This window comes from Phyllostomus discolor, chromosome 2 (genome assembly GCF_004126475.2).
Source record: "Phyllostomus discolor isolate MPI-MPIP mPhyDis1 chromosome 2, mPhyDis1.pri.v3, whole genome shotgun sequence".
Lineage (NCBI taxonomy): Eukaryota > Metazoa > Chordata > Mammalia > Chiroptera > Phyllostomidae > Phyllostomus > Phyllostomus discolor.
The window spans coordinates 102,854,966-102,881,195 of record NC_040904.2 but is presented as its reverse complement, the minus strand read 5'-3'; the positions used below and the strand labels follow the sequence as shown (position 1 = coordinate 102,881,195).

The following is a 26,230-nucleotide window of genomic DNA, read 5'->3' as shown; positions in this document are numbered from 1 at the left end:
CACTAGAAGAAGGGCTGGGCTGGTCGTCACATGCCTGGGTCTTTGCCTCTGACTCGCTCTGATCTCTGGGCTTTAGTTTCTGTGCCTATAAATTAGGGGGTCAGACTAGGTGACTTATGCCTCTTTCTGCTCTAACATTCCATGAAAATACAATTTAAACAAGATTTTGGAGTAGAGACTCCATGGTTTTATCAGTGTGTCTACCAGCTGACCCCAGTGCTACCTGAAGTTGTGACACTCAGGAGGGCTGAATGGAGTGGGTGGTCTACAGGCCAGCTCGGTCCAGCAAACATCAGCTCTGTGCAGGGTGTTTGGTAAACCGGGGAGAAGTGAGTGACAGAGGGCGTCCCTGAATCAGTGCTCAAAGAGCCAAGGCTGTGCACCCACCCTCTCGCACCTTCTCCACACATACACACCAGCCTTGAGTGCTGGCAGACATCTGGGCAGGCAGGTTGTGTGTTCTAACGCCACATGTCAGACCTGATGGCTCCTTCCATTCAGTTTCTGTCCCCTGCCTCTGCCCAAGAACACTCTGAAAAGAAAGTACCTTATTTTGCTGTGTATAATGTGTACTTTTGCCAAAATTTCTGAGGGAAAAATAAGGATGTGCACTTTACATGAGTATAATGATTACACACCACAGGTAACCCCATGTGTAATGTGCACAAAAACATGGGTGTGCATTACACACAGCAAAATACGGCAGGTGAGGCCACAGTGACGGCGAAGACACCTGTGTCCTGGTGGAGCTGGCTGAGTGGTGGAGAGGATGAGAAATAGACCCACTCATTTTCTCTCACATGCCGAGCAACTTCTCTAAGTGATGTGGGTCCATCCCTCTCAGGAAACCCCAGCAGGATTTAGGGCAGCCAGGGCCATGGGAGCAGGGCGGGGGCCCGTTGAGTGCTGCAGTTCAGGTGGTGGGCACAGGGCCTGGGAAGGAGGGCTGTCTGCGGAGTGTGAAGAACTTGGCTCACTTGGCCCCCAAGCCCTGGGAAGCTTGACAGGGGAGTGAAAAATGAGCCTGGGAGAGTCGGAGCCAGGAAGGCGAGGAAATCAAATCTGGATCCTGATTTAAAAGGCATTAGGCTGAGGGAGCCAGGCACCTGAACATACTTTCCACAGCCTGTCATTCTGGACTTGCATCATCTGTGAGCAGTGAGAAGTGGAGGCTGCTCAGGGGCAGATATCACCCCATTCAGTGTCATACTCGGCTGGACCAGAGGACAGGGAGACCTACCACGATCGTGTCCAGAAGGAAGAGGGGAGTCACCTGTTTCTGGAAATGGTGAACATTGTGACCTAGTGCCACTCAGTCCCACACACATACAAAGAAAACCGGTGCTTGATTAATGACTTACCTGAGGCAAAGCTTTTTATGATAAAAATAAAATCAATCACTACTTCACCCACATCCCTTTATTTTGGCAGCCAGGGCATGACTACCTAGAGTTCAAGGTGAGATCTAGCACCAAGGTGCCTGAGTCATTCGAGGGGACACTGCGTGGAGCAATTCTTCACAGTGGGGCCCATAGGAATCCACTGGGGTGCTTGCTTGTAGGTTCTCCCCCCCAGACCCACTGAAATCCCAAGGAATCTGCATTTGAACACAGCATTCCTACGCAGGTTACTCTTTGAGCCACGGAAGGGAGACCACTGGTTTCGAGAGATGGAAACAAAGGTCATGGCTGCAGGTTCCGCTGCAGGTGGGAATGGCTGAGGCAGTGGAAGGGGAGAGGGCTGGGCTTCTGCACCCCTTGTGATCTGACTTCTGAGGATGGTGTGCCCGACGACCTCGTGTCAGAGGAAGGTGCTCTACTGATGGGCTGCTCGAGCACCCGACTGACTCATTTCGGCCAGTAGTTCTCAAAAATATGCTTGTTATCAGTTTATGCATCAAATGTGTATGTGTGTGTGTATGTGTGTGTGTGTGTGCTTTATACATAACAAGTAAGAGTTTTCTGCCCTGCCTTCCTGAGCCAATTTTACCCCCTTCAGGGTGACATTGCCCCATATAGGGTAAATTCTGTAATGCTTAAAATTCCCTACTCAGGTGGAGGTGAGGGATCTGAAAAGAGCAACACAGGAGGAAATCCTAGGTGCAGGGTCAGAATAGCACACAGAAATGAGTGCTGTACAATCTTGTATAGTTGCTAGGCATGGGCTACAAATTTGGCTGTAAGCTTCCTGAAAATCATGATCAGGTACAAGAACTGTTTGTCCTTAAAAAGTAAACCTATCACATACACATTTCCTGTGCTGTCTAAGTGCGAAAGGCAGCAAGGGGTGGACACTATTTGGACAGAAAAGTGGAGGGCCCTGCTCTTTCCCTGTTCCCTGCTCCGTGATCCTCCCCTCCCCAGGACACAGATCACCACTGTCATCTGCCTTCCTTGTTCCTAAGCTGGCTCAGGCCTCTGGCAGTTTTTTTGTGTCCTGTCTTCCTGTGGCCCTCGAGCTCTCGGCTCCATATTCAGCCACACTCCCTGCACCTCTCAGTGCCCCAGCTGAGTGAGAGGCATGACCTTTCCGGGGTTTTAGGGGTGGGGTGAGGGTAGGGAGACAGGACTCTGGCCATGGCAGAAGGTGAGTAAATACCTATGGGAGGCCTAGTTCACCTTGACTTCTTCAGGGGGCGGTGCCAGCCCTGTGTTTATAAACATGTGCTTGTCAGAGCTCAAATGGTTGTAAAATGTCAGGGCAGGGAACCAAGGACCTCTGAGCGGTGGGGCAGGGGGCAGTGGGAAGAAGCAGAAGAGTGCAGGATTTGCAGCTGGGAGATCTGAGTTTGAATTTCTTCCGCTTAGTTCTCGAGCTGCACAGGGGAGCGAGGGATAATAATTTCTGCTTTATAGCTGATTGGGGGAGGGTTGATGCAAGGGCAGAAGTGTGCTAGTACATAGTAGTTGCTTAATACAATGGTAGGCATTATATTAGTAATAAGTTCAGGATCTGATCTGTCCATAATGCCACTCTAAAAATCTTACTTTAGAGAAGAGGGAATTTCAGGGGAGAATGGGAAGTGTTTATAGGAACAAATATAAAGGACACATAGACAAAAACTAGGGGGAGGGTGGTAATGGGAGGGAAGTGGGGAGGGTTGGGTGGGTGGGCCGGAATGGGAGTAAAAGGGAGAAAACTGTACTTGAACAATGATTAAAATAAAAAAATTTAAAAAGATATAACTTACCAAAAATAGTAATAAATTCTCTACTGGCTAACATTTTAAAAAAATCTTACTTTAGGAATGTTTTTTAAGTAAAAATACAATGTGCTATTTAAGAAAGCTTACAAAAGCAAAAGTAGAAAGAAGAATAAAACCAATTATGCTTCTACTTTGCTATCTAGTCACTATTGGAGTCACTATTGGAAATCTTTGCTATCTAGTCACTATTACAATTTTGTTTGATAGTTGTGTCTCATGTGCCTTTGCGAAGCTGGGGGTTTCTTTTGCTTTCGCTGTAGGGATAATTGTAGTATTTATAGGGACAAGGTGGCTTGCTGGAGGATGACAGGCTTGGAGTCTGACTTGACTTGAATCAGCCGTTCTTTACAAGCTGTGATCTTGAGTAGTTTTCCTAGTAACTCTTTAAGTCACTTTCCTGTCTATAAAATGGACAGATTGCCTATATTGTGGCGTTGTTTAAACAGATGGTCCCTGCTACACATGTAATACAATAAGTGCTGAGTCACTTTTAGTCATACTTAAAATGCTTCATACTGTTTTGTATCTTGCTTTTTTTTCACCCAGTATGTCTTTTTTCAAATCACCATCAGCATAAGTTTAATGGTTAATATCGCATTAAATATGATATGCTACCATTTAACTGAATCATTCCTCCATTAGTTGTTATTTCCTTTTGTAAATCAAATTCTAATGAACATCTTGATAAGTGAAGTTTCAATTCCATATGTTGTATTATTTAGTTTGCCTCACGGGGATTTCTAAGACCAAGACTTGGGGCATTTCCGAGCTTGAGTCCTTTCTTCATGCTGCCCTCTGTCAGGGGAGTGATGTGGGACCGACTGTCACGGCCCCTTTGCTCCCTGATCTGTGAGATGCAGACTTGCACCTTGCATCTTGGGGTGCCCCTCCATCGGCTCTTTCCCACCTTGGCTTGGCTTACAATGTGCTGTATCTTCCTTGTATCTGCCAATCTGCCCCCTGAGCTGAAATCCTTTACTAGACCCCTGTCTGTGTCTGCTCTCCAGCTTCACTTCCTGGTGCCAGCTTCCTGGTGTCACACACCGAGTTGCAACCTCGACACTTCCTCCAGTCACACAGGGTCAAGTCCTGAACGACAATTTGCTCTCCTTGTTCTTTCCTCTTCTTTGCACATCAGGTTTTGGCCCACATATTCATTCATTTTAATCTTCCCATTTGAATCATATCCTCATTCAAAGTATATTTGCCTGTTTGTCTGTGTTGGGTATTAGGTAGGTGGATACTATCTCGCCCAATGGAGAGCATGCTTCCTAAGGTGGGAGCCGTGCCTGCTGTGCTGACTTGCACGTGGGTGTGTGGCAGATCCTGGCTGGGCCAGACCCCTTGAGACATGGAACAACGACCACTCAGATTTCATTCACTAGGTACTGATGCAGCCTGACTGAGGGGGTAAAGTGCATGCACACACTTTGACTTAACTTACATTTATTTTATCAGCTCTATGTTAAACCTGTCTTCTCCATCTCCCCTCTAACAGTAGGTGCTCCCTGAGTGGAGATTAGTCCTTAATCATCTTGTAGCTCTTACAAATGTCTAGCACAGTACCAAGAAGGGTGCTCTGTAAGCGTTGGTGGAATGAGTGAGAGAACAAACACGGATGAACGAGATCCTAAGCTCCATGGTCACAGACCAAATACTATAAAATGTGCGACAGAGCACCGGCCAGAAGCGTTCAGAAGACCTCGTGGAGAAGGTGGGATCCATCCTAGGGCACCAAAGGAGTCGTTAATTTATCCAGTTACAAAATAAGGATGTGGTGCTTACCTGTATTCTTCAGAATACTCCCTGGGGGCACTGGCAAAAATATCTTGCCAAGAAACTAGGCAGTCTTGGAATGGCTTTTGGATATCTGGAACTTTCTTGCCCATTTCTAGATCCTAATTTGACTCTCCTGCAAGGCTATAGTGGAAAAAGTATGAATTCAGGGACCTTGTTCAAATTACTTAACTCCTTTGAACTTTACTTTTTTCCCTGTAAAATTAGCTAGTAATGCTGACCTTCTAAGACTTAAAAGGGAGGATTTAAATGAAATGAAGTACATGAGGTGGCATGTAATTGTAGTGAGGCCAATTGTCCAACCCCTCCGTCCTTGTGTAGTGGGGGTGGGGTGGGGGGAGCAGTAAGTGCCTTGTAGGCCTGCGCTGTGGTTTCCACTGGCCCTGCAAAAGCGTTGTAAACCTCGGCCTGACCTGCTTGTAGGTTGCTTAGGAGAAGAGCTGAGAAGTGACAGGAAAAAGGTTTCCTGTGCAGTTCATGAGTTAAGAGAATATTACTTAAGTGTGGGTTTGATGGAAAACATTATGTGAAGTTGGTTCAGATCTTTCCAGAGGTCTGCCAGCAACCTCAGAAGTGGAGTCTTATTGAAAACAGCTGGGGAGGAGGCTGGCGCCCAGCCTCCCCTCGCTTTTCCATGCCCCAGAGCTGCCGCACTCTGTGGACCGAGCCCAGCCGCAGCACTCTGCCAAGGCCTGGCAGCCTCAGCGGGGCCGAGCGGTGATTCTGCCCAGCTCCAGACTCCTGCTCAAAGGTTGAAACCAGTTAAACCTGACAGAGGATTTGGCCAGAACTGCCCGTCAGTGTTTCTTTCAGGGCTTGGAGTTAACCACTGACTTCAGTCCTTGCAGGATGAGTCAACCACTGCAAAGTTCTCTGGGTGGGGGTGTGGGCTGTCTGCTCAGCAAGTGATGATGGACTCCATTGTCCTTTGAAGTCCTCTCAGCAGCCCTGCTGGGCACCAGCTAGGGAATGAGGACACTGTTCAAAGCACCCACTCAGAGGCCTTACTGCCCCCTGCTGCAAAAGGCCTTCCACAGAGCCCGCTGCTCACTCTGCTACTGCAGAAGCGTGTTAGTCTGGTTCCAGATGATCACTAGCTGTGCCGTTTGGGCGAGATTTCTCACAGACCAGTGTGGGACTGCCGTTCATTCCCTCAGTCTTCCTTCTGAGGGGACTTTCAGTCACAGCCATTCTCTTTTTTAATTTACTTTCATAAAAATGTGCTTGTAGCAAATTTGCATAATTTGAACTTCAGGAAAGTTTTTAAAAAGTAAAATATATTCATTGTACAAAAGATTGGGAATACAGAAAAACATAAAAGGGAAACAATCCCACCACACAGAGATAACTATTTTTAATAGACTTCCTTTTAATGTTTTTTCTTTTATAACAGGGAGAACATATATGGTTATTAAATATCCTATTATACATGTTAAACAACTATAGTTTGTCCTTTTTACTTAATAGTTAAATATTTTGCGTATGCATCAAGATTATAATTTAAAATAGTTGTATAGTATTTTCTCTTATTGTTTTACCATAATTATTTTAAATGGACTATGTTTTGGATATTTGGATTTCTATTATTTGATATTTTTTAAATATATTTTATTGATTATGCTATTACAGTTGTCCCATTTCCCCCCTTTACTCCCCTCCACCCTGCCCACCCCCTCCCACCCACATTCCCTCCCTTTAGTTCATATCCATGTGTCATAAGTTCTTTAGCTCCTACCTTTCCCATACTATTCTTACCCTCCCCCTATCTATTTTCTACCTACCATCTATGCTACTTATTCTCCATACCTTTTCCCCCTCTGTCCTCCTCCCACTCCCCTGTTGCTAACCCTCCATGTGATCTCCATTTCTGTGGTTCTGTTCCTGTTCTAGTAGATTGCTCAGTTTGTTTTTGTTTTTGTTTTTGTTTTAGGTGTGGTTGTTAATAATTGTGAGTTTGCTGTCATTTTACTATACATGCTTTTTATCTTTTTCTTAGAAAAATCCCTTTAACTTTTCATAAAATAAGGGCTTGGTGATGATGAACTCCTTTAACTTGACTTTATCTGAGAAACACTTGATCTGCCCTTCCATTCTAAATGAAAGCTTTGCTGGATAGAGCAATCTGGGATGTAAGTCCTTGCCTTTCATGACTTGGAATACTTCTTTCTAGCCCCTTCTTGCCTGCAAGGTCTCTTTTGAGAAATCAGCTGACAGTCTGATGGGAACTCCTTTGTAGGTTACTGTCCCCTTATCTCTTGCTGCTTCTAAGATTCTCTCCTATCCTTTAATCTTGGGTAAGGTAATATGATGTGCCTTGGTGTGTTCCTCCTTGGGTCCAACTTCTTCAGGACTCTCTGAGCTTTCCGGACTTCCTGGAAGTCTATTTCCTTTGCCAGCTTGGGGAAGTTCTCCTTTATTATTTGTTCAAATAAGTTTTCCACTTGTTGCTCTTCCTCTTCCCCTTCTGGTACCCCTATAATTCGGATGTTGAAACATTTAAAGATGTCCTGGAGGTTCCTAAGCCTCTCCTCATTTTTTGGAATTCTTGTTTCTTCATTCTTTTCTGTTTGGTTGTTTCTTTCTTCCTTCTGGTCCACTCCATTGATTTGAGTCCCAGTTTTCTTCCCATCACTATTGGTTCCCTATGCATTTTCCTTCATTTCACTTAGCATAGCCTTCATTTTTTCATCTAATTTGTGACCAAATTCAACCAATTCTGTGGGCATCCTGATCACTAGTGCCTTGAACTGTGCATCTGATAGGTTGGCTATCTCTTCTTCACTTAGTTAGTTGTATTTTTTTCTGAAGCTTTGATCTGTTCTTCCATTCAGGCAGTTTTTTTTTTGTCTTGTTGTGCCTGTTACATAAGAGGGGCAGAGCCTTAGGTGTTCACCAGAGCAGGGCAACCCAGTGTCACTGGGTTGTGACACTGTATGTGGGGGCAGGGTCAAAGAGGGAACAATGGTACTTGCTCTGCTCCCTGTCAGACTTCAGTCCCTTCCACCGCTTCCCCCAAGCTTACTGGGCCTTTCTGGTGCTAATTTCTGTGTTGGTGGGCTTGTACACATTCTAAGACCCCATGGGTCTCTCCAATGCACTCTCCTATGAGGCTGGGAGTCTCTCCCTGCACCTCAACTCCCACAGGTGTTGTCAATCAGTGTCTCAAGGCTCTATTTCCTGGCTCTGGGACCCTGGGTTGCGAGGTCTGTCTCACTGCCCAATTTTGCCTGGTTTATCTGTGTGTGAATGTGGGACTGCCCAGACAGCCAGCTGCCTTGTGCACAGTGCCAAGACCTCTCTTCACCCAGCTGCCCAACTCCACCCTTCCTACCGGTCTGGACGAATGTGTATATTTTAACTCCTTGGTTGTCCGACTTCCATACAGTTCAATTTTTCTGTCAGATCTGGTTTTTATCTTGTTTCTAAATTGTTGCTGACCTTATTTTGGTTGTGCAAGTAGGTACAGTGTGTCTACCCACACCTCCATCTTGGCCATAAGTCCCTACTATTTGATCTTTTAAGTAGCTTCAACTTACATCCAGCATTATGGACACCTTTGATAATTCCAAAGGCAAACATTAGACTTACTGAATCTTTTTAAGTCTTTTGATAGCTCTTTCTAGATCATTAAGATAACCACAAAGATCAATATCACTAAGCTACTTTTAGGTAAGAAAGATGAGTGTATATTTTTACCCACAAGTTAGCAATGTTTAAGAATTTGTAATCACTAGTAATCATTTTAAGCACTAGTAATCACTTTAGTGATTAAACTAACACATTTTAATGAAAGATATCACATTTACTTTACATTGGCTTAATTATTTTTAAATTAAACATTGCTATATGTTTATCTATTTCATGAGCTTCTTGTTCGTATTCTTTATGCCTTTTTTATCTGCTTTTAGTCATATAAAGTTTTTATAAGAATGTTTGCCTTTATTTTCTATATGTAATTTAAATATTTTTAGTTTGTTTACCTTTTCATTTTGGTTATGATTTCACTTTTGTACAAAATTTGAAACTTAAGTGGCCAAATATCTTTATTGTTTCTGCCACTGGTGTCATGCTTGGAATCCTAATATTATATCTGTATTTCTTCTAAGTTTTTTTTACTTTTAATATTTTAATCAGAATGAATGTTTTTGTATATAGTTTTAGGTAGGAATTATAAATATGATTTTCCCCAGATTATCTGTACTTACTGGAATAATCCATTATTTTTCCATTTGTTTGAAGTCACTTTTATCATGTACTAAAGTCTTATGTATAAGGGTTTTTTAAGGATTTTATGGGCTGTTTTATCAATCAGTGTGTATATTCTTGTATCAGAACCAAAAATTGTTTTAACTATTATAGCTTTTTACTGTTGTCATATCTAATAGTATAATCCCATTGACTACTAATCAAAGGATAAAGTAGTTCTCTTTATTTATTCAAGACCTCATATTATTTAGAAAGTTTTGAAATTTTTATTATATTGGACCTTTGCACTTTTTATGTTTTTTTCTGAGATAAAATGTATGTGTGTGTATGCTTTTTCTAACTGGTAATAGCTACTAGATGTGAAAACAATTTTATTTTTTGAGTAGTTAGTTTATAAGGGGCTAAAATATCAGAGGTATAGGCATAAACTTCAATGTTTTATTATTGAACAAAAATATTAAAAATTAATGAATCAAGAATTTAACTCAGTCAAAGAGTCAAACAAAGTAATGGGAAGCAGTAGCAAGATATTTATATAAAAGCAGAAATCAGTTCATTACAATATAGAAAAAACAATATTAATGGATAAATTAAAGGGCTAGTCTTGAAATAGGAAAATCCAGCCAGCCCAATCAAAGAATACAGAAAATATACTTAAAATTTAGAAATGACTCTACCAATTGATCTGGAATTGACAAAAATTAGATTTTTATATTCAACTCTGATAATACATTGGATATCTTGAAAGAAATAGATTTTTATAAGAAAATAGGAACTTGCAAAATTGATTTAAAAAGAAGGTGAAAACATGAAAAGTTCAGTGAAAGAAACTAGGAAGTTTGAGGCAATGCCTCCTGAAAACAGTCTGGACCCAAATAGTTTTGTGTGCATGTTCATTAAACCCTTCAAGGAACAGATCATTCCAAGCTCTGATTTATAGGACAAAGGTTATTTAAAGTATAGATAGAGTATTTCTTTCATGTTTTCTCTCACTTTTATGCTTTCACTTCTGATACATTCTTAGAAAACTAGGACTTGGGTCAGAAGGTATCTTAGAGGGTCTGAAGTCTTGCCTTGACAACATCCCAGCTGGACGGTCCTCTGGCCTCATTATGAATGCTTCTGAAGGTAGGAGTCCACCATGTCATACTTGGCCCCTTTGGTTATTCAGGTATCGTTATCCTTCCTTCTATGAGCCTAAATCTGCCTCCTGAGATTTTGGACCCACCCATTTCTGTTCTGTCTTCTGGAGCTACACAGCACATAGACTCTTTTATACAAGAGGTCTTTGTGTATTTGATATGTTCTTCTTTTATGGTGTTTTATTCTAGGTTAAATATCTTTACTTCCATCAGTTAGTCTTCTCTGTTCTTCAGTGAACAACTTTTGAGCACCCATAAGGTGCCAGTTGGGCAGTGGGCATTGACATCCCCTCACAGATCATGAGCCCCTTCCTCAGCACCCTGTTATAGGTGCCGCATGAGTGCCTGGAAGCAGCCTGTCAGCGGTAGTCAGGCAGCATGGAGCACCCTGTGCTTTTCAGGTACCATGCTCTGTTAAAACAGCTTAAGGTTGAATAATGTTTAGGAGACTCTTACCCAGTTCCTTTTACACATGAACTGCCCCCAACTCCACTCTTGTCTAGATGATTTAGAGCCTTCACAGGGATTGTTCTCTCCTAAATTTCCTTTTATTTGGGCCTTTGTTCTTTTAGAATGTTGATTCAGTTATGCCCTCAATATTGATGCCAACTTTTGTTCTCCTGAACAGCCCTGGAATCTTCACTCAAGTAGTAGTTAATAAAAATGTTAATGTAAAGGAGAAATATGGAGTCCTGGGACCTACCAGAGAGACCCCGTCATTAAATGAAAAATTCTTATCCATCACCTTCTATGTGCCAAGCAGTGTGCTAGGAGTTGGTGCTTCACTGGTGAGCCAAACCATTGCAGTTCCTTCCATGGGCAGTTACAGTCTAGTGCTCTGAGACAGGCAGCAGTAACCATGCATGCAGTGAGTTTTAAACTGTGATGAGACCCAGTGAAGGAAGAATGCAAGGTGCCACGAGAGCATAGCAGCATGACTTAGTTTGGGAGATCAAGAAAGGCATCTCAGAAATGACGCTTGAGCTGGGATGTGGGATTGGGGAGGGTGGACATCAGTCAGCCATCTGCTCAGTAGGGCTTTAGTAGCCATGCTGGGCATGGGGAGAACTTTAAAGCAGATCTGATGTCCAGTTCCCCTTCGTGAGTAACTCATAGACTTGTGGGGAGTTATGCCAATTGTGTCTGAAATAAACAAAATCATAACTTGTGGTATTGGTATAGAAACTTTCATCTCAGATTTTTGTGAGCCACTCTCAGAGTATTCTCATTTTTTCCAGTAAAGTCATCCAAATATCCTTGCAGTTCCAATATTTTGATGTTGAGACTTATAACACCAACTCCTTCTTGCACCTGGAGGCTGCCCATAAATCTCTTGTCAGATAATGTGTCCTGATTGTTTTAATGGAAAATATGGTCGCTGTGCTTGCTCTAGGCCAGAAAGAAATATGAAAGGTGATGTAATGGTGATCAGTTGCCCCAGATTTTCTGGGACAGGCCTGATTTTAAACAGTCTGCACTGTGATCAGATAAATGTCTGCTGGTTTTAAAAATGTGGTCACTTCAGATAATAGTGTAAGTGCTGAAAGTTGGGAGATACGAGACATCAGAGGGAGGCTCTGAGGAGAGGGAATGAGTAGTCCTGGTGGAGTGGGCAGAGAGGGGAAGCGTGTAGTACCTCAGAATTGCTCCTTGCTTGGTTCTTCTAGCCATGCATATTTCTAGGGTCTCTTAGTCACCTAACAGTGTATGGTGAGCATTTTTTCAAAGGACAACATCAGGAGAAGAAATCTGAGGTACGACAGCCTATGGACAAATAGAAATGGGGCTATGATAATCTTTCGCAGTAGGCACATAAGTGAGGATTGGTTGTACTGGCATTTAGCCCTAGCTTTAGGATTTTTTTTCAGCTTTATAAATAAGTACTACCTACTCGGGGATGGAGCTCTCTCCCCAGTACCCAATCTACAAGTGTGTTTAGAAACTAGGCCCTCTTCTAGCCAGGGGGCAGGAGCAGCAGTGGCCTGAGTCCTGGGTGGCAGTAGGGGTCTTTACCAAAGAGAAGGCTTGAATGAGTCACATGGGTCAGTGGTCCCTTTTTTCCGTGAGTCTCTCCTCAGGTGACTTGACTGAGCAGTCAGATGAGCTGAGAATTCAGAACCTGCCATGGACTGCCTTGTGGCTTCCATATCTACTCTGGGGGCAGACCTGCTGGGGCAAAAAATCAATTTAAAAGAAGGTGAGGGCCAGGCAGCTTTAGTTTTTCCCACTTCTCCCTGTCCAATGAAAGGAAAGGGAAAACACCAACCTTGCAAATGGGGCCCTGGCCCTGCACCCACTGTGAGGCTTCTAAGACAGAAAACAGCTTTGAAATAAAAAACGTTCTTACCCTCTGCCCTGCTGCTGACGATGAGGGGCTCTTGGGCCCCAGCCGTGCCCATTCTCCTGGGCTGCAAACTGGCATGGCTCCCCTTGGCTTCCAGGGCAAGGAGCCCCTGACCGGCCCAGGCTGTGTCAGGCAGCGTCATCAGTGAAGTGGCTACTGTGGGAAGTTGGTGGCAAGTGGCAGGGAATGTTAACCAGCAGTCCCAGAGTCTAGGGGCTCCTCAGAAGGTGAGTAGTGGTGGTAGATGTTAAGCCTTTTTAGGCTGAAGTAGACTCTGTGGGGTCACAGCAAGTTTACAGATGCTTCCAGTACCTGCAAAGTATAAACCAGGCTGTTTCTCAGGAGCCAGCAGGGTCGCTCCCAGCAGCCCGTTCCCCTGAAGCCACCCCATAGGCACCATTCTTCCCTGCAAATAGCTTCTCCCTGCCACTTTCTGATACTCCCACGGAAGTGACACTCACCCTCCAACTCTTACCTCTTCTTCATCCCTCAGGCCTGGAGGTGATGACAGCTGACTTGCTTACTTCAGGAAAGGCCCTACTTAGGGGACCCTGGTGCCTGCTGACACATCTACTCATTTTCAACAGCAGCTTAGGCTGCACCTGGGATGCTCTGAGACGGGTGGTCCGAGGCTGAGGCTGCACACTGCCTACAGGCTCCTCAAACCAGATTGAGTAATGAGAACTTTTATCTAACAGCGGCACTTATTTAATTTCTTATAGCTCTGTATGTCCAGAAAAGGAGAGCAGGTGCCCAGGCTTTCTGCAGACTGCCTGTTGACTCTTCTCCTTTTATTAGGGATATTCTGTGAGGCAGGGAGAAGGGCTGTCTGGGCTGCAAAGTACCCAACACAAGAAATCCTTGAGCTTCTCTTGTAGCAATCTGGGAAACTGGCTGGTTTTGGATCCCACTCTAACCAGCCAGGGGTTGGTCAGGCCGAAGCATTCTGCACTAACCCTGCAGACACAGCTTTAGGAAGAGGGTAGGCACCCCACCTTCTAGTCAGTGGCTGTAGCTGCAGGGTACAGGGCCAGCCTCCCGTGGGGATGAAGATGCTCTTTGCCAGCTCAGCTGGGCCCCAGCCCCCATGGCTCCCTGAGGATCACATAGTTGAAAGGGACATTGGCAGGAGGGGGAAAGGAAAGTTTGAGTTTTGTTTTTACTAAATAACTGGGCAGCTTTTCCCTCCATTTTTCCAGATGCTTCTTCAGAAAATAAATTTCAATGGCTTGGACTGGAATGTTTAAATCTGCTTTAAATGTGTGTTTTGCACTAGGACTCAAACCCTTTTGGCATTCCCCTGTCCCCAACACACCACCAACACGCCACCCACAAACACCCAGAGAAGCACCATATACAAAGGCTTGCTCACAATAAGACCTTATCTGAGGACCTTAAATGCCTCATCAGCATTTATTTCTTCCGTCTTTCCTGCGTCGCCTGGGACCCTGCCCTAAAATTCCTGAACAATATGTGCAAGAACTGCACTGCATGGAACTAAATTGGCAGGAGCAATAAATCAGGCAGAAGCAGCTGAAGAGAACTGCATTGATTAGCCTGGAACTGTCTGTGGAGAGAGATCAGAGGAGGAGAGGGAGCCCCAGGGCCCATCCTGGCTAGACTTGCGCTGTCCTGGCCTGGAATCCTTCTGGGTTCACCTCTCCCCCAGCCCATCCCAGTGTGGGGCCCCTGAGCCTCTGACATAAAGTCAGCAACCATCGCTTGTCTAGTCAAACTTGAATGGCTGGTTCTTACAAACCCAGTCCCCCCAGTCAGGCCAATGCCGCTCCCTTGGTGCAAAGTGCTGTAGTGGGACGTGGCCTGGGATTCCCGCTCAGCTCTGGTTCCTGCTGAGCTTCTCCCCACCTTCCTCTGTGCTCCTGCAGCACTAACTGTACGTGCTCTGGTTGATGGCATAGCCTTGTCATCAGCAGACTGGGAGCCACTCTGGGGTGGAGAGCCTGCCGTCTTCTTATTTCCTGGCCCAGAGAGAAGGACTGTGTGGCAGGAGTGTCTTCACTCCTGTCTTCATGCCTTCAGGGCTCATTTATGCTGCGAGAGGAACAGGCAGGGCCGGATTTCATAGGGCCTTGTAGGCCATGCTAACTGGTTCTTAGTGCAATAAGAAGCCATTGGAAAACTTTTAAATCGAAGTGACTTTGATCTGACTTATATTTGTTCAGACTTCTTTTCCTTCATTTTAATATTTAGCATAAAGCTCCTATACTAAAGGCAATATAGTATTTAGCAAAGGAATAAACATACAGAGAATTAAGACAAAACAGCATTCAGAAATAGGTATACACATATAGATGGCTCATTGATTTTTTACTGTGTCAGATATGCACAGCATAAAATTGACCATTTTAGCGATGTTTAAGTGTTTAAGTATATACTTAAGTGGCATTAAGTACACTTACACTGTACAATTAGCACCATCACCCATTTCCCAGCTTATTTGTCTTACAAAACTGAAACTCTGTACCCATTAAACAATAAAAATTCCTCCTTTCCCCCCTTCTCCCCAGCCCCTGGCAACCACCAGTCTGCTTTCTGTCTCGTGAATCTGACTACTCTAGGTGGCTCACGTAAGTGTCGTCATACAGTATGAGTCCTTTTGTGATTGGCTTCTATCACTCATCATGTCTTCGGGCTCATTTATGCTGTAGCATTATCAGAATTTCCTTCTTTTTTACAGTGACATAATATTATATTGTGTGTATACATCACATTTTGCTTATGCACTCATCCATTGACAGATGTTTGAGTTGCTCCCCCCTTTTGACTATTGTGAGTAACACTGCTGTGAACATGGGTGTGCAAATACCTCTTTGAGTCTCTGCTTTCAATTCTTTGAGGTGTTTACACAGAGTTGAAAACTGCTGGATCATATGGTAATTCTGTGTTTACCCTTTTGAGGAAACATGACACTGTTCTCCACAGCAGCTGCACCATTTCACATTCTCACTGGCAAGCACAGGAATCCAGTTTCTCCACATCCTTGCTGATGTGTTATTTTCTGAGTTTTTTAAAAAAATAATAAACATCTTTAAAATGAGTTTTTATAAGACCTTACAAACCCATGAGGACAGATAGAATTGGAGAGAGACAACAGCAGATAAGAGATGTCAACAAATTGATGAATGATGGGGAGCTGATAGGCAATTGGCTGACTTGAGTCTCATCATTCTGTGTTGTGCTGTGCCTGTGGTGAGGGGAGTGGGCAGCAAGAAAAAGCAAGCTTGCCTGTGCCAGAAAATTCCTGAAAAGGCTGAGGAATTGGAGGCATCAAGTACTTTCAGAGCTTGGGTTATGGAGTGAAGCTGAAAAGCGGAGGCCTGGGGAACAGTGTTTGTAATAAGGAGCCGTTGGGCCCCGGTCCTTTCTTTGCTCTACAGGCCAAGCCACTGCCCCTCCCCCACACCTGAAAGGACGGAAGTTTCCTCACTCGAGGCACGGCTGCAGGTGGGGCAAGGTGTCCCACTCAAAGGGAGAGGGGCTAAGTGAAAGTCAGCGTACTGAAATCGGGCCCTGTGTGACCTTCCCTGGGAGTCCTAACTGCTGGTAGATAGACTCAATTACCGTGTTGCCACCACCACCACCAGAGCAGGAAATTGGGAGAATTTCTTTGTGGAAACAGATCCTCTCAGGAAAGGAGATCCACAGATACAGACAGTTGAGGGTTTTTACCCATTCACTGCACTGGAGGCCTGAAAAGTCCCCACTGGTGCGCGTGGAATTTTTAATTTCTTCACTCATGTATGTGAAAAATCAATGAAGGATCATCAGATGTCCAAGGGAAGCCTCTGTTGTGAAATAGACAAAAAGAACCAAAAAAAAAAAAAAGGGGGACTATGTAGACCAGAAGATTACAGAAAATGGAAAAATTCTAAAGAAATTACCTCAGAGATAAGATATTGCTTTCATTAAATAAGAAGAGGAGATTATTCCAAACAGTTTTTAAAAAACTGAAAAAGAAAGGATTTTTTGAAGTTAATGATAGCCAAAATAATAACTAAGTTCAAAAGACTGGTTGGAAGATAAAATCAAGGAAATCTCCTGGAAAGAACAAAAAGAAGGTGGTGGAAAATAAGTGAGAAAAGATGTGTAGGTGAGTCTAGTAGAGCTAACACCCAACTCATAGGACTTCTATGAAGAAAACGTGGTAAAAAAAAAAAGCAGTGGAGAAAAACTGTCAGAACACAAAGACTCAAAATGGAAAGATACGCAATGCCAGTAATGAAAAGACCTATACCCAAGGGTCCAACACAATGAGTGAACAAAGATGACACCAAGGCAAATCATCATGAAATTTGATACTGTCAGTAAGGAAGAGAAGATTCTAAAGGTTTCAAAGGAATGCACACACCAGGGCAGAGGGCAAGGACCAGCATGGCATTATACCTCTCAGCAGCAGCATCATATGCCAGAAACACTGCCTTCAAGTGTCTCAGAAAAAAATACTTTCCACCTGTAATGCCATGCTTGGACAAACTGTAAGCTGGGTGTAAAGGTAGGACAACAACACTTCCAGAAATGCCAGATTTAAAAATTTCAGCCTTCTATTCATGCATTCTTCAGAAACCGCTGGAGGGGGCGATGTTCAACCAAAGTGGCGGCACACATGGAGAAAACCCAAGAGCGTGAAGAAAGGTGTGGCATCAAGCCTAGAAAGCATCCAGTGTAGAGTGGAGAAGGGTAACAGAATGCTTCAGGGATATCTCCAAAGGAGAAAAAAATAGAAGCCACTGATGAGTTCATTATCTGATGCAATGGGCCATTGCTAAGAAGAATTTTATAGTTCTTTTGAGAGGCTGGGATTCTTAAAAAAAAACTAAGCACAAAAGGCAGAAAACTGTACTTGAACAATGACTAAAATAAAATCAATAAATAAATAACAAAAAAAACCTAAGCAAATCAAAAAGCATGACCATTATTAACTCCATGAAAAATGAAAAGTTGAAGAAATGTAATTGTTATACACTCTGCAGCTTGGTGGTGAGCAAAGTTAAAATGAAGCAAACACTAACACACTGACATAAAAATTATGATATGATTATTGAGGTAGGAAAAGGATTTATGTGGAGGGAGATTTGAGAGCTAAAAGCTCATAATCTATGTAGACACTTAAGAAATAATATCTACCCCTGGCTGGTGTGGCTCAGTGGGCTGAGCACTGGCCTGTGAACTGAAAGGTCGCTTGTTCGATTCCCAGTCAGGGCACATGCCTGGGTTGTGAGCCAGGTCCCCAGCTGGGGGTATGTGAGAGGCAACTGACATTTCTCTCCTTTTCCTTCTCCCTCTCCTACTCCTCCCCTGTAAAAATAAATAAATAAAACCTTTTTTAAGAAGAAATAATGTCTGATATTAAAATAAAACAGTAGTTGTGAAAGGTTCTAGTTTAGAAATATGGAAGAAAATACCAGATGAAATGGCTAAGAGAGGTGAAGATGATTGCCCCAAGGAGGAAGAAATTGGAAGTGAGGTGGGTGGAACAGAGTCCTGCTGTTGTTGTTGGTGCTATGACTTACAGTACCCCTTGACCGTGTATATGTGTATTGTCTTGGTGACAATAAAAGCGATTTAAGGAACCATGTTTGGTTGTGCTTTTCAGCCAGGTGGACAGGCAGACACTGACATGCACAAATGGCAACTTTTGAGTCCTGCCTGGTGTGATCCTCTACTCATATCAGGACACCTTTGGGCAGGTAGGGTCTGGGGAGACCTTTCCACCATAAAGCAGCAAACTCTTATGACTACTTTCTGCCCTTTGTGCCTGGTATTTTTTGATAGCATCCCAGAGATGCGCAGGCGGCATGAAGGGTCCTACTTCCAAAGCCCCACCTGCTCACACCCCCTCTCTCACAGCCTGCCACCTGGAAGCATCTGAGCAGAATGCATGCTTTATGCGGGGACGTGCCTGTGGAGCAGGTGCTGGGTCAGAGAGCTGCCAGAAGAGACCAAAAATCAGAATTTAAGACAAGGGGACCAAGTCGAGATGTTCTTGGATTGTTAGGACCCTTGGGTTACTTTTGCCCACCTCTGCTTTTAAACAGAATTACCTGATATTCCCAGACAGTCTTCATGGGACAGGGCTTTCCCAGTACAATCTGTGGCCAGTTTCAGAGTCTTGTCATCTGGGCCCTGCCGTTTGAGGGGTGAGGAGGCATCGCCAAATGGGCTGGGTGTTGTTTGGGGAGGAGCCCTCTGCTCCACCCCTTCTGCCAGCGGGGTATGTCTCTCTCTCTCTCCAGGTCCACCCACGACTGACTAGGAACTCCAGATTTATTGCCCCAGATTTCTTTCTTTCCCAACATTCACTCATGCCCTTGACATTCCATGGCTGCATTAGTCAGTGAGGCAGAGGTCAAGGGGATGGGCTCTGTCTCAAAGTTGCACACGGTACCACGGGATGGCGGTGATGGTGCAGTCGACACTGCAGGCTGGGTATTCACTTTCAAATGAGCCTCATGATGTCACATAGAAACGATCACTTATCTAACAGGGCTTACTCTTTGGAAAAAAAATAATAATCTAGTTCAGCCAAGGCAGAAGTGGTTCTCGAAGTGTCCCTTTTTATCAGGGTGTGATGCCTTGCGGTTGTCTGTAAGAGCATGAGTCATGTGAAGTGAGGCTCAGCAAGCCCGAGGCTCACCCATGCTGATATTTCTTAGGGTGCAGTTTCAGGCTGTTAACAGAGCTGGGAGCTGAATGCATTCTAGGGCCCCTGATTTTAAAGAGTTACTGGTTTAGAAGAAGAGATGGATCTAACTTTTAGCATTTATAGTGTGCTACTGTACATGTGCTATCTCATTTGATCATAAACTTTCCCATGGAAGTGAACACTGGTATCACCCCATCTTAGAGTTGTTTCAATTGTCAACTGAGGGCCATTTCAGTTAAGTACCTTGTCCAAGGTCAGGCAATGGGTGGTCAGTGCAGCCAGGATCCACACGCAAACCTGCTTCTGGAGACCAGATACCTCCCTGAATCAGTTAGAATTACCATTTGCAAGAGAGGGGAGCCAGCTCCATCCGGTATAAACGATACGATGTGTTGCCTCATATAACTGAGTGGATGTGGAGTCCACCACAGCTGTCAGACGGTGCCTCCATCTCTTCTCCACTGTGTATGTGACGTCTTACTCTGTCGACGGTTTCCTCTTCTTGGGTGGGGGCAAGAAAGTGGGTGGGGGCAGGGGTGGGAGACAATGGCTGCAGCCAGTTTCAGGCTTCTGTCTTTCCAGCTCGGGATCCCTATGAAAAGAGACAGTTTGGTCTCCCTTCATTCTAATTTAAAATTGCAGGGAAGAATGAACAATGATTGTCTACCTTGGATCAGATGTTCATTTTTGGAACCCAAGTACCCGGTCCAGGAGGCAGCTGACCTACTCGCACCCCATCAGAATCAGTGTGTAGAGGGGGATGGGGCTGTGCCTCAGAGAAGGGGTGTGCAACTTGCATTGGGAAGGGAGGGCAGAAGATCCTGAGCAAATTAAAACATAACAATGACAACTAACCACAGCACTAATTTGTTAAACCTCTATGATCCACATGCCTCTTACTAATATTTCAATATATTTGAGAACACATCTCAACTTGGTGGTAGAAACAGGAGAGCGAGCTCCCGAGCCAGCCTCACCAGCTGGAGAGGCTGTGTTCTTGGAAGTCTTCAGGAGACGGACTGAAGCAAGAACCCGAGACTTTGTGTAGAGAGGCTCCCGGTGAGGCAGAAACCCCGCAGCCATCCCACGGGGACTGGGGGTTCAAAAAGAAGGACACTCATTTTTATATGAAAACTATGAATTTGGTAGAACTAAGAAAATATCTGAGAGGTTCCCAATTACACTTGGAATTCTGCTTTGAAGCAGTCCAACACTCTGTTGGACTGCTTCAAAAGCTTTTAGGTAGTTGTATCATTAAAAAGGAATTTAAAAAGTTACATGCGTTGTTAAGCTTGATCTAGATAAAAGGAAAAGACCTTTTCTGGTTTTGAAAGATTCGGAAAACCTGAGGTATAACCCGAGGCGTAGCCCCAAGCTGTAACCTGCCTGGGCTCTCGCTGGGAGAAACCAGAAGTTCCAGCTAGAGAGTGAGAGTGGTGATCACAGAGGGAGACTTGCGGGATCTGTCCCTGAAGACCACGTGGCATCTGCAGGGCCAGTCTGGGGAACGGTTCTCAACATCTTGATTTTATTTGTCATGGAACCGCTTTCGTCCTCACTGCTTCGCAGCCTGGACTAGGGACAGGGAGCACCCGGCAGTTTTAGCCTCTCACTAATTGCTGGTTTTAGCAGGTGTGATCTTTTCCTGATGGATTCTGTGGGTTCAGTTAAGGCTTTTAACAGTTAGCAATGGGATTATTCAAAGCCTTCACGAAGTTCCTGCCTGTCCGATGGGCTGTGTGCCGGTCGCTGGCACAGACGCAGACCCTCTGAGCTCGGCGTGTCACGCCCATGGCTCACCCTTCGCTCGCCACTCTCCTGCCGTATCCAAGATGTAAGTTTTTCAGGCATTTTTTGTGACCTAATTTGTTGGGGGTGTTGGTGCTTTAACTCTCCTTTCCGTGCCTCCATGTTTGTCTATTATTTGGGTGAGCTTATACTCAGAGACCGGGCTAGGGATTCTTTGGCAACTAATTTCACAGTGTCATTGGTTTATTTCCTATAGTTTTTCCATTTGTAAATGACCAGCACTGTTCTAGTCATTTGTCATAGAACTTATTTACTGTAGAAGAAGCTGCTTTGAGAGAGGGGATGAGGTTGAGAGTCACGTGCTACAGGCAGGCAGGCAGGCAACTACAAGCTTGGAGACAGCCATGCTGCAGACTCAGCTTTGTGTAGCTTGGGGGAGACAGGTTTCCTTGGTGTCCCGTCCTCCAGGCTCAGCCTTTCTCAGCATCGATTCAATTACTCAACAAGATTCAAATAAATACTTATTGACTACCCCTCGAGTCTGCTGTTCCTGGCCCTGAGGATTTCTCATCTCACTGCTGACATTTTCTTTGTGTAGTTTCTCAACTCCCCAGTGTCCTGGTGGGGCAGCCTGTTTCTACCCCAGCCTCAGCTCAATCCTGCCTTCTCTCCTTGTGGTCTCCCTCCATCCAGACGTGGGCAGAGTCTCAGCGGCCCCTCCTGCCCAGCCGTGCACAGCAGCTGTATGGGCTTGTGGCATGCATACAGCGACAAGCTCACCCGGAAACAAAAGGCATGTAGGAGGTTATCAAAAACAGCAAAATCACCCTCTCTCTCTCCCTCACCGAGCTTGGGAGAAGGCAGATGTGCTTCTCTGAGTCTCACAAGGGCGGTGGAGACAGAGAACCTGCCGCTGCCCTGGGTTCGGGCTCTGGTAGCCTGGCCTGGGCAACTGGGAATTGACTGAAAACCCCTTACATAGGTCAGAGAAATATCAAGAGGTTCAGTGCCCTTAAGAATGTTTCACTTTTAGTCATTAAGTAAATCTCAAGACAGCACCAGGTTGTGATCTGGGGAGGATCCCCACCATCTCGTACCCCCTTCCCCAGCTTACTTTTATGTTGTGGTCTTTCAATGAAAAGCTGTCAAAAATTTTTTAAAAGCACCAGGTTCTGAACAGCTGTCCGCAAGTATGAGAGGTCGGTGTGATTCCGCAGCAAGCAGCTGCCCGCCCGCCTCCCAGTCTTCTCCTCACCATCCAACACACACGGAATGAGCCCCCATTCCTTTTAAAGGCCTTCTGAGGCCATAAAGGTTTTTGAGGACATTTTATAGAGCTGGAGCATAGTTTTACTATTTAAAATTATTATAGGGGTTATAGTTACTATATCTTTATTTTTATGACAAATTGTCAGTATGGCCTTGATTTATTTGATCCTGGGCTTTTGTTCAAGAACACAACATCCAATTAGATGTGGTTACTGTGGCAAACATGATTCTCCTTAGAATGACCCTCTCTGGGGCCATTTCCAAAAACTCATTATGGTGAAAAGTCAGGGCTGCCTATTCATGTTCATGAGCATTTCTGCCTGTGGTCACTCAGTTTTCGCATACAGAGGATTAGAAGGAACTAAGGCTGTGGGCTGGACCCAGAGGAGGCCAGAGGGAGAGGAAAGGATCTTCCCCAGAAGCTAAGTGGGTCACTGTTCAGAACCCGGCGGCTTCAGAGATGGGAGGGGCCTTTTCCTGAAGAGGCTGGGAAGCCACTCTAGACCCCAGAACCCAGACCCTGGCCCCTCTCACACCACACTGACTCTCCTGGGGTGTCTTGGGCACATAGCTCCAATCCTATCTATCTTAGATCATCTGGTGGGACAAATACTGTAGAACCCAAAGCATTGATAAGTGTCTATCTCTAATAGACCCTAAGTCTCTTCTTGATTAAAGCAGTATCTGCTCCCCACTTGTATGATATGGCCATGCCATAGCAAGTCTTGGCCGTTTTCTCAGAATAACTGGACAGAGCTATAAACTGAATGTGTTCCTCCAAATACCATAGACTGGGTAGCTTAAACAACAGGAATTTATTTCTTGCACTTTCTTGCATTTACAGTGAAGCACAGAGAGACAACCACTGAACATGGAGACCAACATTCTGGTCCCACTCTGCCAGTTAATCTGCCCATGTGGGATCACTGGCAAGTCATCCACTTCTCCAGGCCTCTTTTCTCACCTCTCTGGGCTTAACACGGTGGTTGGCTTTGTGTGCCGCCACAGGTGCTGATGGGGCCCCACCCAGACCCCTTCACCAGGTGGGCACATCCATTTCCAGCTGCTGCGATTGCTGGCCAAGGGTCTGCAGATAGGGCTCCCTAAATCCCTAGTTCAGGTTCTGCTTCTGGGGAACCCAATCAAAGACACCTTCCTCATTGTGTTCCAAGAATCGAATAAGGTTCTCCACGTGGAGGCCCTCTGAAAGGCAAAGTATCAGTGGGGTTTAGTGTGGTCTTGGGCCAGGCTGTAAAAATACCAGCTGCAGCTTCTTGGCTGAAGGCCTGTGATGGGGGCAGATAAGGCGCCCAGGGAGGGCAGGGCTGTTCGCAGGCATCCCAAGGATGTGGGCCCGGGCTCTTCTTCCTTCCCCACCCCGGAGCCCGGGAGAGTGGGCAGACAATAAAAATGGGTTTGCTTGAAGCTGAATAATTTTTACAAAATGTTAGGTAGTGGCCGAACAAGTTTATCCCATATTGGGAGGAAAAGAAGTGGAGTTGCACGTCATTCAGACCTTGGAACAGAGCAAGGTCACAGAAATTCCTGCCTTTGCTGCAGGTGCAAGGTACGCAAAAGTCCCATTGCAAACTGCAGCTTTCTAAGAGGTGCCAGTTTCCAGATACTTAAAAAATCCCTAAGTATTTATTTTTAACAGAACATTTCAGAGGGAAATTAGGGTGTGTATGTGTGTCAATGAGAAGAAAATTGAGAGGGAAAGAGGGAGCTGTGTCCCTGAGGTCTGGAACACTTGCAATGTCCCCAGTTAATCATTGATACCTCGGGGACTGATGGGCCACCAGAGCTGGCACTGCTGCAGGGGGCCAGAAAACTTGCTAATGGAATGCTGAGGACACCTTGGGTACGGTTAATGATTTATCTGTGCCCAATTACAGTGCTGTACCCTCCCTTTCTCCGAAGCTCACGGAAGGCTGGGTGATCATCCTCCGGAGGCCGGGCTGGTCCTGCCCCATGGGGTGGGGGAGAAGATAATGGTGTTTTGCAAATTCACTGCATGACCAGGCCCCCCAAGGCCTTTCTTCTATAGGGAAGCGTTTATTTTCCTTAGTTGTTTCCTGAAAATATGCTTTAACAGAGAAGAATCATGCTTTAACGGAATAATTGGTGTCTGATATGCCTTTGTTTGAACCTCTGTGCCAACATGGTGTCACAAGATGACACATTTTTTATGTAGGTACCTGGCATTTGTTGCCTCCGAACATACATAATATTTATTTGTGCGGTGATTTTATTTACATGGCTACGTTTAAGTGCTTTGAGGTTCTCCACATGTTAGTGAATGTGCTATGCATTCATTATGTAAACACACTAGTATAAACAGAACATATTTTCTTTTAAATTTTTTTTCCGTTTTACAAAATTCAGGTGTGTTGTTCACAGAAATATCAGAGAATAATAGTTAAGTAAAAGGGAAAGAGGAGACACCCAGAGACAACCATCGTCAGTACTTCGTTTCACATTGTGATAGACGTGAAAGCCGCATGCGGTCCCTGTCACCCTGAGATGGGACACGAGTGAGTGTCTCGGCGAGGCTGCAGTGGCTTCGGCCTCTGCCATCTGCTTCTGGGGAGGTGACTTCAGAACAAGCGTTCCCTCGTGGGTAGCCAGTCTCTGTCCTAAGTATAGTTTCGATTTGGAAAGGAAAGAGGTTGTTGTTTGTTTGTTCATTTGATTCCAGAAATCATAAATAAGATGGGTAATAATGATTTGGAGGGGTTTTTTTTCTGGTTTTGTTTCCCTATTGAAGCCGGCCTCCAGAAGAGTGAGAATGGGGGGCAGGCCTCGTGCGGTTCTCGGAATGGCGCAGAAGGGGTGGCAGAGGACCACAGAGGGGGGTTGCTTGCTGTGGAGATCTCACCTGTGCTTCCAGGACTCCTTTCCTAGGAAGACATCCACACCCTGGCTACTGAGAAATGAGTCCCAGGGTGCACTGGGGGCTGGACACCCTGGATGGGAAGCAAGCACGGTCCCAAGATGATGGCTGCTGCTTCCAGCTCAGTTATTTCTTCCTTAGCTTCTTAGGGAGTTAATGTATTAGTTTGCCCAAGCGCTCATGCACAGGCCGCCTCCTCGCCCCCTCTCTCCCACAGGCTGATATGGCATCCCCTCTGTCCTTACTGGGGGTGTGAGGAGGGTTATTGCTGTAGGTCACTGAAGGCTTTCATTGTGAATTCCATTTGGGGTCATCCAGTGAATTTTAGTTTTGTTTCATCTGTCTTCTGTCTCTCTTGTCTTCATGTGGACACATGGACAAAAGCTTTTGCTACCATGTTTCATAGTGCAAACACCGTCTTTCTCAAGAGGTGTCTGTGATGTCTTCTGTGCACTTCCAGTACTAAAATCCCCCCGTTCAGGGACCCAGGCTGTGTATCAACAGATGGGCCAGTCTGAGCCCTGCTCCTTGGAGGATCAGTCTACTCTGAAGCACCTAATCAGTTTCAGGGCTTGAGGCCCTGGGGGAAATTTCTTTCAAAGAAACCCAAAGTGTAAAGATTTGTTTTCTTGGAATTTATCTCCATTTCCCTCTCTTTGGGGAAATATCCTCTCTGAACAAGTCACTATAAGGCTCAGATGCATCAAATACTTAGAAAAGTACTTCCTTAAAATACTTAGACTCAACAGAGGTTGGGTGTTTCCTAGTGTTGGAGAAAGCCAGCAGTCCAGAGCAGCACTGCCCAACAGAAACAGCAGGCCAGGCCCTTAGGTAGTAGTGATTTTTCTAGTAGCCACATCAAAAAGTAAAAAGAAACAAGTGAAATTAATTTTAACAATATATTTTTATTTAGCCCAACACGTCAAAAATACTATATTTTCAACATGTAGTCAATATTTTT

General features: G+C 44.9%; 1 protein-coding gene across 6 annotated transcripts in view; it reads left to right on the top strand.

Annotated features, from left to right (window-relative positions):
* The window catches only part of MYLK (myosin light chain kinase), a 291,257-nt gene that overhangs the window by 128,901 nt on the left and 136,126 nt on the right, over positions 1 to 26,230 (top strand). The gene's annotated exons all lie outside the window — the stretch shown is intronic.